This window comes from Podarcis bocagei (assembly GCF_964188305.1).
Source record: "Podarcis bocagei genome assembly, chromosome: 8".
NCBI classification, from domain to species: domain Eukaryota; kingdom Metazoa; phylum Chordata; class Lepidosauria; order Squamata; family Lacertidae; genus Podarcis; species Podarcis bocagei.
In genome coordinates this window covers 10448109-10462321 of record NC_138133.1, presented here as the reverse complement: position 1 = coordinate 10462321, position 14213 = coordinate 10448109, and positions in this window count along the sequence as shown.

Sequence of the window (14213 nt, the reverse complement as noted above, 5' to 3'; positions counted from 1 at the left end):
CAAACACGAGTGGAGGGAAACTCCAGTTGAATGCAATTGAACTCATCATTGAGCCTACCTAGTGGCAGTGAAGGCAGCAAAGAAGGCGTACTTTGCTGCCTCCATTGCATCCTCATCATGTCTTCCGGCAGACCTTTTCCAGGTCGTATGGGGCCTTTTACAGGCTGGCCCAAAGGAGGTGATAGAATCAACAGTAGCTTGACTTGTTTGCAAAGCATTTTGAGGATAAAATCGCTTGCATCCACCAAGACCTTGACTCTGCTGTTATAGCAGATGAATCTCATGGGATGTTCAGAGCATAGTCTAGTCCTGTTGTGTTGGATGAGTTTCACTTGGTAAGACTTGAGGATGTGGACAAGGTGCTTGGATCAGTCAGGGTGACCACTTGCGCTCTAGACCCTTGACCCTCTTTGCTGAAAAAAAATCAGCAGGGAGGGAACAGCTGGCTGGGCCAGGGAGGTGATCAATGCCTCTTTACAAGAGGGGGTGGTCCCTGGCTGCTTGAAGGAGGCAGTGTAAACCCTCCCTGGATTCAGAAAATCTAAGAAATTACCATCCAGTTTCCAATCTCGCCTTCTTGGGCAAGATTCTTGAGGGGTAAAATGGATGTTAGTAGGCAGAGAGCCTTGTTTAATAGTGGCACCCCCTCTACAGAAATTCACCAGACATAACCCACCTCTCTTATTATTTTTATGAAAAGACCTTCCCTTTGTATAGTGCACTGGAGATGTTGGATGGATTTAGATGAGTAGGAGAGGATCTTTAGAAAGTGCAATGACAGAAGCATTCTTCTCTAGAAAGTGTGGGGGAAAGGAGCTTTCGGCATGCATGCCTTGCGACACCCCAGGCTCTCCCCAGATGTAAAGACATTTTTGCACAGTGAGGCCTCCAGATGAGAGAATAGAGGAAAACATAGAATCCATAAACCAGATGGTTTGAGGAGTTGGGATGAAAAGTTTGCCTATCTCCATGATGATTTTCCAAGGGGATATTATAGCTTATATTAATTATTTGAATGAAGTCTTTTTTGGACCTTGCAGTTCAGAAAATGAATTTTTTTGGCATTTGTTTTCAGAGGAATGGGTGGGGTGTGTGTGCTGTATATAACAAAAGAATATTTCAGTGACAGAGATAGGAGGGAATTTGGTATGTGGATAATGTCATAATCTAGTTTCATCACTAGGTGGCACTAGACTTAGTTGTCTGGAGCTTTCTGTGTTAGTTCTGATCTTGTTTAAAGTTCTTGATTTCTATATTCTCTAAGCCTTCCACAACACTTGCTATATACAGAACACAATTACCCATTTCAAGTTTCAACACCAACTACAACCCTCTCATTTTTCAAGATGTCAAACCCACAGTAATAAAACTTGGTGTGTACACTTAGGACTTAATTCTTAGATTGATGTGTGCACAGCATCTTGATTCCCGTAGCCATTTGGAAAGGGACATGGCGAAGGAATGATGTCCAGAACACACCATACTGTAATTTCTGAAGTGAGGCCTCTTTAGCATTAATTCTTAGAAGTACCAGACCGAGTTTCACCCAAACCGGGTTATGTAGCTTCGATTAAACTGCTGGACGTTCACTCAGCATCTGAAGAGTTGTGCTTCAGAATTAAATGCACAGCGAAAGAACAGTATCTGTCTGATTTCCTCAGTCACTGCTCTTTCCCTGTCAGATTCCTGTAGCTTTGATAAAGCTGAAGAACTCACTGGGGAGTGTGTGTGTGTGTGTGTGTGTGTGTGTGTGTGTGTGTGTGTATTTTTTAGAAATGTCAAAGAGAAATATGGAATAAATTATCACAAGGGCATTAAAAGGATTTCATTTCCTTGAGCATACATATGCATTCTGCTGCGACGTGTCCTCTCTGCCTCCTAGTGTAGCCATTGATCCACAGCCTTTATAATGAAGTCTAATAACAACTCTATTACTGCCAGCCTCCTGATTGGCCCAGGCGCCTACAAAATTAGCTACAAAGAAGCCAGCTTGTCAATATTAATTCCACCGCAGAGATTACTTGTTATGGTAGAACAAAGGTGTTCTGGCTCGAGCTGAACAACTTAACTCCTTGTCTCATAAAATTTAAGCTGCTATTGATCGCCTCCTTCCATTGTGCCGAAGGATTAAACCCACACAGGCAATGGTGTGCACGCACACAAGCACACGCACAGAAGACAGACGCGCGCACACAGATGCGGAATCACTCTTCTGCATTCTCCTAAACCACCAGCTGCCCCCTCCCTCCACTCTCCCCCCCCCTCCACTCTCCCTGGCTAAGAATCATTCAGTTGCACGAAGCAAATTAAATCAATGGATTTGCCCTAGCAGATGGGTGCTTTAACAGTCAGTTAGCCTTTAGATAATTGAGGCGTTGACTCTGGAATCATAAAATGGATGGCTCGTTTGTACATTTTACTGAAATAGATCTCGCCGAGGTTAAATAAATGAAATCCCATTTGTCAGGCAGTAATAAATGGCCTCTCCTTCTGCAAACAGCTCTGTTTGGCCTAATAAATACCGGGATGTTACAATGCTCCTCCCTTGATAGGGTTATGGCTTAATGAAATGGTCTTCCCTCTGCTTGTTTTTGCCTCCTCCTGCACCGTGTGATAAGTAGCGAACCATCGAAGCTTGTAATTACAATCTTACAGAGAACCCGGCCAATCTGTATATAAATCTCACCATCCAATTACAAGATGTAATAATTTTGCAGTCAAGCTGGTAATGAGGTCTAATACTCATGCATGTGATAATCCCCCCTGGATGCTGACTCTATCAGATGTTAGCTTTGTAATTATACTGGCAGAAAATCATTATTTCATGTTCAGCAGAAAAATGAGGTTGGTGGGAAGTTAATTTTCTCTATGCTCTGTGAAGCATAGACAAAATTTTAATGATTTAATCATTATGGTTATCCCTTTTGCAATTGACCCGTGTTACTTTGGTAGAAACATTGGCACATTTAAAAGTCCCTGTTACCCGATAAAGCTCACCAGGTATGCAGCTTTTAATGTAAGAATAACAGTATACAATTAAACTATTAACCTTCTTGATAGGGGAAAAAAAAATCCATGCCTTTTCATTATTTACAGATAGGATTCGCTGGCATATTTATGTCCAGATCTCAGTGCAATAAATGACTAATTAAAAGAGTAACATTTTAATTATGACATACACCCTCTCATTTTCTTTGTTTACAGCAGTATTTTAGCAACTCTTTTGTTCTTCTTACCACGCTGCATACACAATCTGGGGTGTGAGGGATGATCTCCCACACAAATATGCTATGTATAATCAGCCCCCTCCCACCAGCAGACTAAATGCTTTTTTTTGTTTGTTCAGGTTTTTATTTCCTCATTTACTTATTTATATTCAGCCTGCTCCAAAGCTTGAAGCTTCTCATGAAACCGGTAAAAACAATGCAAAAATATAAAATATTTTTTAAAAACCTTTTATAGAAAGAATTCAAAGCTCCCTTTGAATTTTGACAATTTGTGGGTGGGGTGTTCCTAGTGTTAAGAAGGTTTCAAGGAACTGTGAGGATGCAAGGTCTTAGGGAAATCTCAGCTCCCATAAATTTTGCATCCATATTTTTGTTGTTGTTTAGTCGTTTAGTCGTGTCCAACTCTTCGTGACCCCATGGACCAGAGCACGCCAGGCACTCCTGTCTTCCACTGCCTCCCGCAGTTTGGTCTCACTCATGTTTGTAGCTTCGAGAACACTGTCCAACCATCTCGTCCTCTGTCGTCCCCTTCTCCTTGTGCCCTCCATCTTCCCCAACATCAGGGTCTTTTCCAGGGAGTCTTCTCTTCTCATGAGGTGGCCAAAGTATTGGAGCCTCAGCTTCAGGATCTGTCCTTCCAGTGAGCACTCAGGGCTGATTTCCTTCAGAATGGATAGGTTGGATCTTCTTGCAGTCCATGGGACTCTCAAGAGTCTCCTCCAGCACCATAATTCAAAAGCATCAATTCTTCGGCGATCAGCCTTCAACCAGTTGCGCACCCCTAAATCCACCACTGTGTTGGACTCCATGGCCTACAAAGAAGTTTGCAGAGGTTTGAGAAGGTCCCTGGAAAAATGCCATCTGCTGGACCCCCCCCCCAAAAAAAAAACACCAGTGGTGCTAGGGTACCAGCGTTTGGCCAGCTCTGAGCATTCACATTGTCACACAGATTGTCATGCACAGTTTTCCATGCTGAGAAGGCAACAGAGATTTGCCCTAGTGATAGGCAACTAGTCTTTCACGTTGATAGGTAAAGGGAGAAGAGAAGAGCTGGTATCCTGAAAAGTAAATCAGGGTTGCTATAGCTTAGTTCAGAAGGGGGAATTTCAGACAGAGCACTGCATCTTCATGGTGAGACACCTGGGGGTTGTTTGCTAGTGGTGACTGGGACCAGGGACAAAAGTGGGTGGAGTCAGAAGCAAGGTGGGTGGAGCAACAGATGCATGTGAAGCACTTTCAGCACTCAAAAGTGGTATATAAATGTTATGTATGATGATGGAAGGGTTTGTGGCATCTGCACAATAAACCTTAACACTTTGTATGCCAGCTATAATTTGGATCAGCGTTCACTTGGTTGATGGATATATTGGTGGAGGAGCTTGGACCCATCTATACATTCCGAGAAAACTGTATAATTCCTAGGAATTATAAGCTTGAAACCTGTCCCATAATTTCTCACACAGAGAAAACTAGTACACCGGAGAGAAGACTATGAAATCATTGCTTTTCTGCAAAGAATTGCAATCTGTGTGACTTTCGTCAGGAGCCATAGGTAGGGTTGCCAGCTGACAATTTCACAAAAAATGCTGGCTGCAGGGTGGGATCAGATGGTGGAGCCAAGGAAAGCAGCACCAGGGACAAATTTGGAAGATTGAGACAGAGACAAGGAGAACCTGGTGGATCCCCACAGAGCCTGGAAGAACCCAATAGACTAGAATCTAGCAGGTCATCAGGGACAAAGTCTGAGGATTACTGCTTTATCACATTATGATTCTGACTACTTTGCAGAGTTCAGCCACATCATCATATAAAACTATCGCTGCTTTGTCAGAATCTACAAAGATACCGTCAGTGCAGTTCCCACTTATAATCTGAAATGCTCCAGCAAGCTAGAGGCAAAAATCTCACCTACCATTCTGTCCTGCCACCAAAGGAATGGCAAGGCACAATCCAGGAATTTCCCCCCATCTCTCTTTTCCTCTCAATGTGACTATCCTTCCTTTAAAAAAATAAAAAAAATAAAATAAAATACTGTGGCTATTACCTTAATACCTCTGCATGAGTAAGGCTATTTAGAGTTGCATAGCAATGCTCCCACTGGGCTTCAAGTCATCTTCTCTCTTCTGCCTTCTCTCATTATAGGGAGCCTTGCTCTGAAACATATTCTTATTCTCTCTTGGGTCCCATCACTACAGTCATGACTGAAATACTTCATCAAGGAAGATTATTCAGTGTGCCCGAAAGTTGGCTAAACTCTGAGTCATTCCTGTCACCCGTGGAAGCTCATTATGCATTTGAATCCCATCCATGGAGAAGGTTTTATTTCTTCTTCTCCTTTCTCTAGTTTGCAAGTCGTGTTGTTCCACAAGAGAGCTGCTGTCTTGGCAGGCCAGCCAAGGAGGGACTCCAAGAAGGAGTTATGTAGATTTGCCTGGCAAAGATCTTTCTCCAGTGAGGCTGAGGCTGATGTTCTGAAGAAGATCCCCCAGTCACCACACTCTTGTACTCCAGTCAATTGAAAACAGAGTTTTTAATTTGTCATTTTGGATCATATTTACTATAGGATGACAGCCAATTGTTTTAATAACTGCTTTGTATTGTGTGTGTTTCGCAGCTTTTACTCATTTTAAAATTTTGTTTTATCATATTTGTCTTACATTTTTGTTGTCTTTTTTTTTTAAAGGAACACCAGGGTAGATTTTTTTTCTTTTAAACAGTCAACACATCTGGGATATTTTTAGTGGAAGTTGGCATAACCCCCTCCAGATGATTGACCTGGACGTGTGTGGGCAAAAGTGTGCTGAGGGTTTGGGTGTGCATATTGGGATCCCATCCTGCTACACATTTTTGCCCCCATGTGTCCAGGGCTGAAGGCCCAAAGAGGGTCGTGGCGAGACCTGGGTGCGGCCTGGCATAATATACTGACAGAGCCCCTGGCTGTGTCTGCAGGCCTGCCCATGAGGTGTCCTGAGGCATTCGTCTCAGGTGGTGGAATCCTGCAGGGCTGTGGCCCCAAGACTACCTCCCCCTCCCCTGCCACCACTACTGAAAAAGTGAGGAGAGGTGGTAGTAGTGGCTTTCAGCAAGATGTTGGAAGATCTTGTGGAACTCCTGAGAGATCTTGCCAGAAGCTACTGGAAACGATGCCTTATGAGGAACGGCTAAGGGAGCTGGGCATGTTTAGCCTGGAAAAGAGGAGGTTAAGGGGTGATATGATAGCCATGTTCAAATATATAAAAGGATGTCACATAGAGGAGGGAGAAAGGTTGTTTTCTGCACGGAGCAATGGATCCAAACTACAAGAAAGAAGATTCCACCTAAACATTAGGAAGAACTTCCTGACAGTAAGAGCTGTTCGACAGTGGAATTTGCTGCCAAGGAGTGTGGTGGAGTCTCCTTCTTTGGAGGTCTTTAAGCAGAGGCTTGACAACCATATGTCAGGAGTGCTCTGATGGTGTTTCCTGCTTGGCAGGGGGTTGGACTCGATGGCCCTTGTGGTCTCTTCCAACTCTGTGATTCTATGATTCTATACTGCCACTGCACGACCCTGGTAAGCAAGGCTTTGGTGGTGGGGCAGTGGTGGGTGGCAGCAGGACTTCCCCATTTTGCCTCAGGTGGCAAAACGGGTTGGGCCACCTCAGTCTGTATAAAAGGTGAGCAATTTATGCAGTGTAGTTTGGCCCACAGTGGCAGCATGTGTCATTAACAAGCGTCCATCATCTTTCATTGTATCAATAACTTCACCAAATGGCCCAGCAGTTTACCTTAATCATACTCTGCCCATCTTCCAAACTAAGAGAAGATACAGAGCTCAAAAATTTATCTAGGTTTTCTTGCTATTCAGGGTGGTTGTATATTAGCAAGGTTAAAGTTAATAACAGCTGGAATACTTATCTCTAAAAAAATATATATTTTTAAAGCATCCTGTATGTATATTTAAAAATAAACCATTTCATAAAATGAAAAGGTGTTTGGTTATTATTTTTTTATGGGCCAGAGTAACTTACATGACAACTTGTTAAATCAATTTTATGTTTCTTTCAGATCTACTATTCAATATTTTTTAAACTGTAGATACCATGGCAACCCCATTTCTCATATGGAATGTATGTTGCCTTAGAGATAAAGAGCTTCTGTGCACACAGGTGGAATAGAGAACAGCATGTAAACTCCACACTCCCCCTAACATTTAAATGTGCACCTCAATCATATTTTTCCTCGCTCATATCCGTTTTTGTGTCAAAAACAAAACTTTTGCACCAGCCAGTGCTTTTTTTGGTATTGTTTTCTGATGAAATGTGTACAGAGAAACATTCCCAACAAACTCTGTTTTATTGCATTCCATTTATTATTTTTAAAAAAACTTAAAGGCATATTGTTCTGGTCTCAAACTAATGGGATGCAAACTCATCTTACCTCAGTCCAAAGGTTTACCTATCAGATACACTTAAGCATCTCCTGTGCATATTAAGTTCCCCATTAATTTAAATGGAAGGAGCTGATCTGTGCATTCATTTATTTTGCACCAGCAGATGGGCTTCCTTGAGTTAAATGTACAAGGAAGATACTCCAGTAAAAAGACTGGGGCTTCCTTGTTGAAACAGAATAGGAGATCGCCAGCGTTAGTCAAACCCAGAGTAGATCCCCTGAAATCAAAGTCCATTGATTCTAATGAGTTTATTCTGAGTCTGACTTATGTACATTGATTTCAATGGGTCTGCTTTGAATATGACTAATGCTAGATATCAGCCAATGACTCTGTTTATATGGGGAGAATATTTGTATAAATAAATATTGGCAAGTTTGGTATCTTGATGGTAGCAATATATATACGCATACATAGGAGTATGTCTCATTGAACTCAGTGGGACTTCTGAGTAGATATGCACAGGCTAGCCTTGTAACATTTCACTTGTTTTGGTTAACGACTGTAGCAGACAAAAATGAAATACGATATTTATTATTTCAAATGTATAACCTACTTTTCCTCCTCGCAGAGAGCTGAGTGCAGTTCACGATAATTTTTTCTTATAATTTATAGAGTGATGTAACGTCTTGCAGACAGCACTTAAACCCGCAGGTTGGAAACTTCGTCAAATTGATACCAGTGCAATCTCGCATAACAACTTTGAAAATACACATGTTTTATTACACGCTCACATAATTGGATGATGTGCAGTTACCACACAACTTTTGTATGTTACATAGTAATACACACACATATCTTACATAGTAACTGCACGTCAACTAAATTTTAGACTTCTAAATTTGCCCGGACACCAACAGAATTATTCATTAGAAACAGAGTGACACATAACAGGGGCTGGAAAAGAATAAAGTAAATCCGTACTGATTGACAAATGCACAAGCAGTGCTGTACGTGCCTTTTTCAACACTTACTTGGAACTGGAGGGCTGTGTATAAGATTTACAAAATAGTACTTTAATGGGGGTTGTATGGGAGTTCTGGAGGGTGGATTTTAGCCATCTTAGTAGCAAGACCCTAGAGAGATAACAGCACCTTCCTCTAACACAGAGACATTCTTTAATTTAGAAATAAAAATTAAAAAATTATTTTGCATAATATTTACAAGTAACATGTAACACAAAACACTTCTGGGATTGTCTCATTTGATTTTATGAGTGGTATCAAGACATTCTGGGAGGGGAACCAAGCAGGGGTCCCTTTGTTCCTCAGCCCCACTTTTAGAGTTGGCGCACCTGGTTCCCATGTATGATTCCAGAGATGAACGCAAAACCTGGAATACCAAGATGGCATAGAGTGATAGTTTTGGTTCTTCCCTCCTTCTGAGCACCACACCCTTGTATCAAAAGTACTTTGGCATGTGGAATACTGGACTCTTGCTGAAATTATGGAACACCAAATTGGGCATGTGAAATGAGTTCCATGTGGACTTCATTGCGTTTGGACCCTGGCCATAGGATGAGCCCTGCTTATAGGAGACACCAGGGAAGTGCCTTTGCACAGACATTGTTTCTAAGCCATAACAGGACACGTCTTCTTAATTGATAATCATATCTATTGATTTATAGGAGACACGTATAGAACAGCAATTTTGTTGTACTGACAAAGCCTTGCTGTCAATAACGGCTGTGACGAATGGCAGAGGCACACCTGTTGGTGATCTGCTCCGCTACATCTCAGTCACTCCCAGTGACTTGAAAATCTGGATTTATCTTTATTTATCGATTATGCATACTTTGAATCACTTATGTTTCTAAACCTATCACAGGCTCAGAAACTGGCAGCTTTCAAGGCTGCAGGCAGTTTGCAAGCTGCACCTGCTGAATTTCAGAAGGTCTAGCTTGCTAGATCAGTCAAATGTCCATCTGGTCCCACAGCCGATTTCCAAAAGTGGCTAGCTATATGCAACCCCACCTTCTCTGGCAACTCGCAAACAGGATATGTGATGGGTGCCCATCTCCTGTTCTTTGTTCTGCGCACCTGGGATTCATCAGTATACAGTGGTACCTCTGGTTACGAACTTAATTCATTCTGGAGGTCTGTTCTTAACCTGAAACTGTTCTTAACCTGAGGTACAACTTTAGCTAATGGGGCCTCCCACCGCTGCTGCACAATTTCTGTTCACATCCTGAAGCAAAGTTCTTAACCCGAGGTATTATTTCTGGGTTAGTGGAGTCTGTAACCTGAAGCGTCTGTAACCTGAGGTACCACTGTACTGAATTTGTACATGGAAGGTCCTTTTTATTTTCCTGGATAGCAGCCACTGACAAACCTGACCCTTTCTATTCCTTTTTCAGATTCCGACTTTATTTCACCTGCATTACCTTTTGCATGATTTCTACGTTCATGAGAGAGGGAAATTTTTCTTGCTTAACTCTTTGGACCACCGCCACAGCCAAATATGTGCAGCCAGCAACAAAATGTCCAGGATTCCGTCCAGTCACCTTTGCCCTCTTTCAGAAAACTCCATTCCATCCCCCCAATTTTCTGCCATCTCTTTCTCCAAAAGTCAGTGAGGATTCCATGACCATTGAGCCTACAGCCCATTAGGTCCAGTTGTGGCCGACTCTGGGGTTGCAGCGCTCATCTCACTTTATTGGCCAAGTGAGCCGGCGTACAGCTTCCGGGTCATGTGGCCAGCATGACTAAGCTGCTTCTGGCAAACCAGAGCAGTGCATGGAAACGCCATTTACCTTCCCGCCGGAGTGGTACCTATTTATCTACTTGCACTTTGACGTGCTTTCGAACTGCTAGGTTGGCAGGGGCAAGGACTGAGCAACGGGAGCTCACCCTGTCGCGGGGATTCGAACCACCGACCTTCTGATCGGCAAGTCAGAAGGTTTAACCCACAGCACCACCACTTTGTGGTTTAACCCACAGCACCACCCGTGTCCCATAGTAAAGTAAAGGTAAAGGGATCCCTGACCATTAGGTCCAGTCGTGGCCGACTCTAGGGTTGGAGCGCTCATCAGCCTACAGTAGTAGGTCCTTATTGGGCTGTTTTGGGTTCTCTCGATTTTGGTTTTTCCACACACACACACACACACACACACACACACACGGCTCCCTCAAGCCTGCTGACACCTCTGTATTGAGCATTTAAGATACCATTTTGTCTATGTAAGGATCTGTGCTTGGAGAATGGATTTGCCATTAGAATTAAGATAACTTTGTGAACGAGGAATGCAATGTCAGGAATTCAACATAGCACTATGGCAATTGTTTCAGCCTTTCAGATTGCCAGATGGAATGATACCCCCTATTCCTATCCTCCATGCTGTTCTGGGGGTTCTCCTAACCCTCCCCCCAGCCAATTTGGGGGGCAGGCTCAGGGTGCACATGGGGAAGAGAGGGGGAGAAGTCCTGTTGCACTAATGGAAGTTCTTGCACAGGCTTCTGCTAGTGGGACCAGCTAGTTAACTCCTGAACAATTTATCTTAAACTAACATTGGGTCTCTGAAGCAAGGAGATAAAATGGGAGCTGAAATAAGTGTTTTTGCCCTGAAACACTTGCCCCTGAAGGAAATCCATTGTCACCAGCAAGGCTTCTCCAGCAAAAGGAATTTGAGAAATGTATCTAGAATTTGTACTATACAGGGGTAATAGCTCCATATTTAGCTCCACCACATGGAATTGCCTTTGTAAAATGTGCACCTCACCATGCCAATAAATCTGCATCGACGGAGCAATAGATCTAAATATTATTTTTGTGCGTCGTAGCCCTGAAAATATTCAAAAAACAAGACATCCACGACACCAAACTCAATATGGAACTATAGATTTATGTACCCCTTGCCCATAATCGTGCCCATGTTTTGTCTCTATTCTTCCAAAACTTTCCTCTGATGGATATTACCCTTTAAATTGAGCCGACGACCTCCGCCCCCGCCCCCCACCTCACAGATGCAATTGGGTTTAGGAAATGAGCATAAAATAGCACTTTCAAAATGTACCAACTCCCATTAACCATCATTTAAATATTGTCAATCAAATCTGTTTGCATCTGGTACTGATGCCATGTGAAATTTATTTACTGAAAACTTTCAGTCACACATGGGGGATTTTACAGATGGTGTCTCTCCTCATTTAATTCTGCTCTCCCCTCCTCCCTGCCCTCCCCCTACATTTCCCTGCCCCTCTGGACACCCAGACTCCAGCTCCAGGTGCCTTCAGCCCCCCTCAATTTGATTCTTTAAAAAATATATAGATCTAATCAGCTGCATGTTAAACAAGAGGAGCTCTTTTATGTGTGCTGTGTTAGGACAAGCTCAGCATCGCTGTAGATCACTAGAATAAACAACTCTGGCTGATTCAATTACAATGCCTTGGCCAAGCCTTTATCTGCTGGTGACATCATTTCAATCAAAATGTAAAATAATACAATCCAATAGATGCAAGGGGAGAGAGATAGGACACAGCCTGCTGCACTTAGTCATTTAATAAAAGAAAAAAACACAAAATAAAAAAATAAAGTGGAAGGGAGCTCCTTCTGACAGGCTTCTAGGACTTCCATTTCCCAAACTCTATTACCTTGTATAATGGTATTCAAAAGAATTGAATGCAGGAAATTGTCTATTACTTTTTATTAGTCGAAGCTGTTATGTAGGATTCAGCCTACTGCGCTGGATTCTCCCCCCCCCCCATTTAATTAACGAAACCATGAAATCTCTCTCTTGGTAGGCAGGCAGGTAGCTAGACATTCACTCCAGAATGGCTGTTTTGACCGGAAGGGTATTTCCTTTTCTTCCTCTGTGAACATTTTCATACTTGAAAAGAAAAGAAAAGGAATTGTTAAGCAGAATGGCGTGCAATGCCTTGTAAAAGGAAGGGGAAATGGAGGCTAATTTTCTTGGTCAACTGACCTGATAGAGCAATTCTATGCTTGTGGGCTGAACTCAGATCTTCTAGTGTGCAATGAAAGCGGTCAAGTGCTTTCAATCAAAATAATAATGGCACGTACTCCAGTTTCCCTTACTTATTTCATTTCTTTCAGACCATTTTCATCCAGCCCTTCCCCTGAATGTGTAGCACTTGGAGCAAGGTGCGCCCATTTAACAACAACAAAATTAAAATAACAACAATCAAATAACAGTTGTTGTTAAATGGAGGCAAAAGCAGCAGCTAAAACAGTCTAAAAAGAAAGAATATGGCCTTAAAAGAAAAAGGGAAATTAAGCTTGGCAGGTCAAATATCAGCCTGATTTTAGAAAAAAGAGTCTGATGGAAAATGTAGAGAGAGGAGGCCAGATGAGCCACTCAAGGTAGGGAGTTTTAAAATTTGGTTGCGGCCACAGATAAGACTCTCCGAAGTGTCTCTCTCAACCAGCACTGCCCTAGCCACCACCAGAAAACAATTAAGAGCCTCAGTGAGTGCATTTCTGCACTGAAGGGGGTTAGACTAGAACTCTACAATTCTATGTCCAAACCACTGAGCCTAGGGCTCGCCGATCAGAACGCCGGCAGTTTGAATCCCCACAACAGGGGTGAGCTCCCGTTGCTCGGTCCCTGCTCCTGCCAACCTAGCAGTTCGAAAGCACGTCAAAGTGCAAGTAGATAAATAGGTACCGCTCCAGCGGGAAGGTAAACGGTGTTTCCGTGCGCTGCTCTGGTTCGCCAGAAGTGGCTTAGTCATGCTGGCCACATGACCCGGAAGCTGTCTGCAGACAAACGCCAGCTCCCTCTGCCTATAGAGTGAGATGAGCGCGCAACGCCAGAGTCGTCCATGACTGGACCTAACGGTCAAGGGTACCTTTACCTTTACCTAAGATAAGGCAAGATCAGGACCTTGGACAAGTATTGGTTCAGGACTGCAGTTAGCAGTGTGCAGTTGATAATGTAACCCAGGAAGTCATAATGGAATCTGTGATGTAGGAATTTAATTAATTTTCTTTTCTTTTTGTAATTTGTATTGATTTTGTATTGTTTTGGTTGTTTTTGCAAAATTAATAAAGCATTAAAAAAAAAAGGACTGCTGTTACCAGTCCTTCAGCGTAGAAAGAAAAAGCAACTGGTCTCAGCAGTGTCTCAGCTGTATACTCTGGAGTCAAGATGAAAGCCCTGGCCCCTGAGTACACTGGGCCCAATTCAAGGGCTGGTGACTTTTTCTGCAGCCATCGGCTTATTTTAGGCAGCGTGGTTTCAAGTTGCAGGGACATTTGAGGGGAAAGCTCCTCACGTCTTTCTTGATCTGCTAAAAAGCATGTGGTCCGGACATTGGAATCTGGTGGCAGAGATGTGTCCTCAGGGGTGAGGATGAGATGGAGAACCCAGTGCCAATGGCTCCGTAAAGGAAAGATGGAGGAATGGCTCCATCTCCTCCTTGGGGCTCGTGTTTTGTGTGTGTGTGTGTGGGGGCGGGGGCGGGGGCGGGGGGCTCTACATTTCAGTATCCTTCTGCTGTGCTGAAGAAGAATTCAACGAAACAGTGGGTATATCCGGAATCACTGTTCACTATGTCTGTTTGCGGACTACTTTGGCAGCGTTGGACGTCATAAAACAAAGC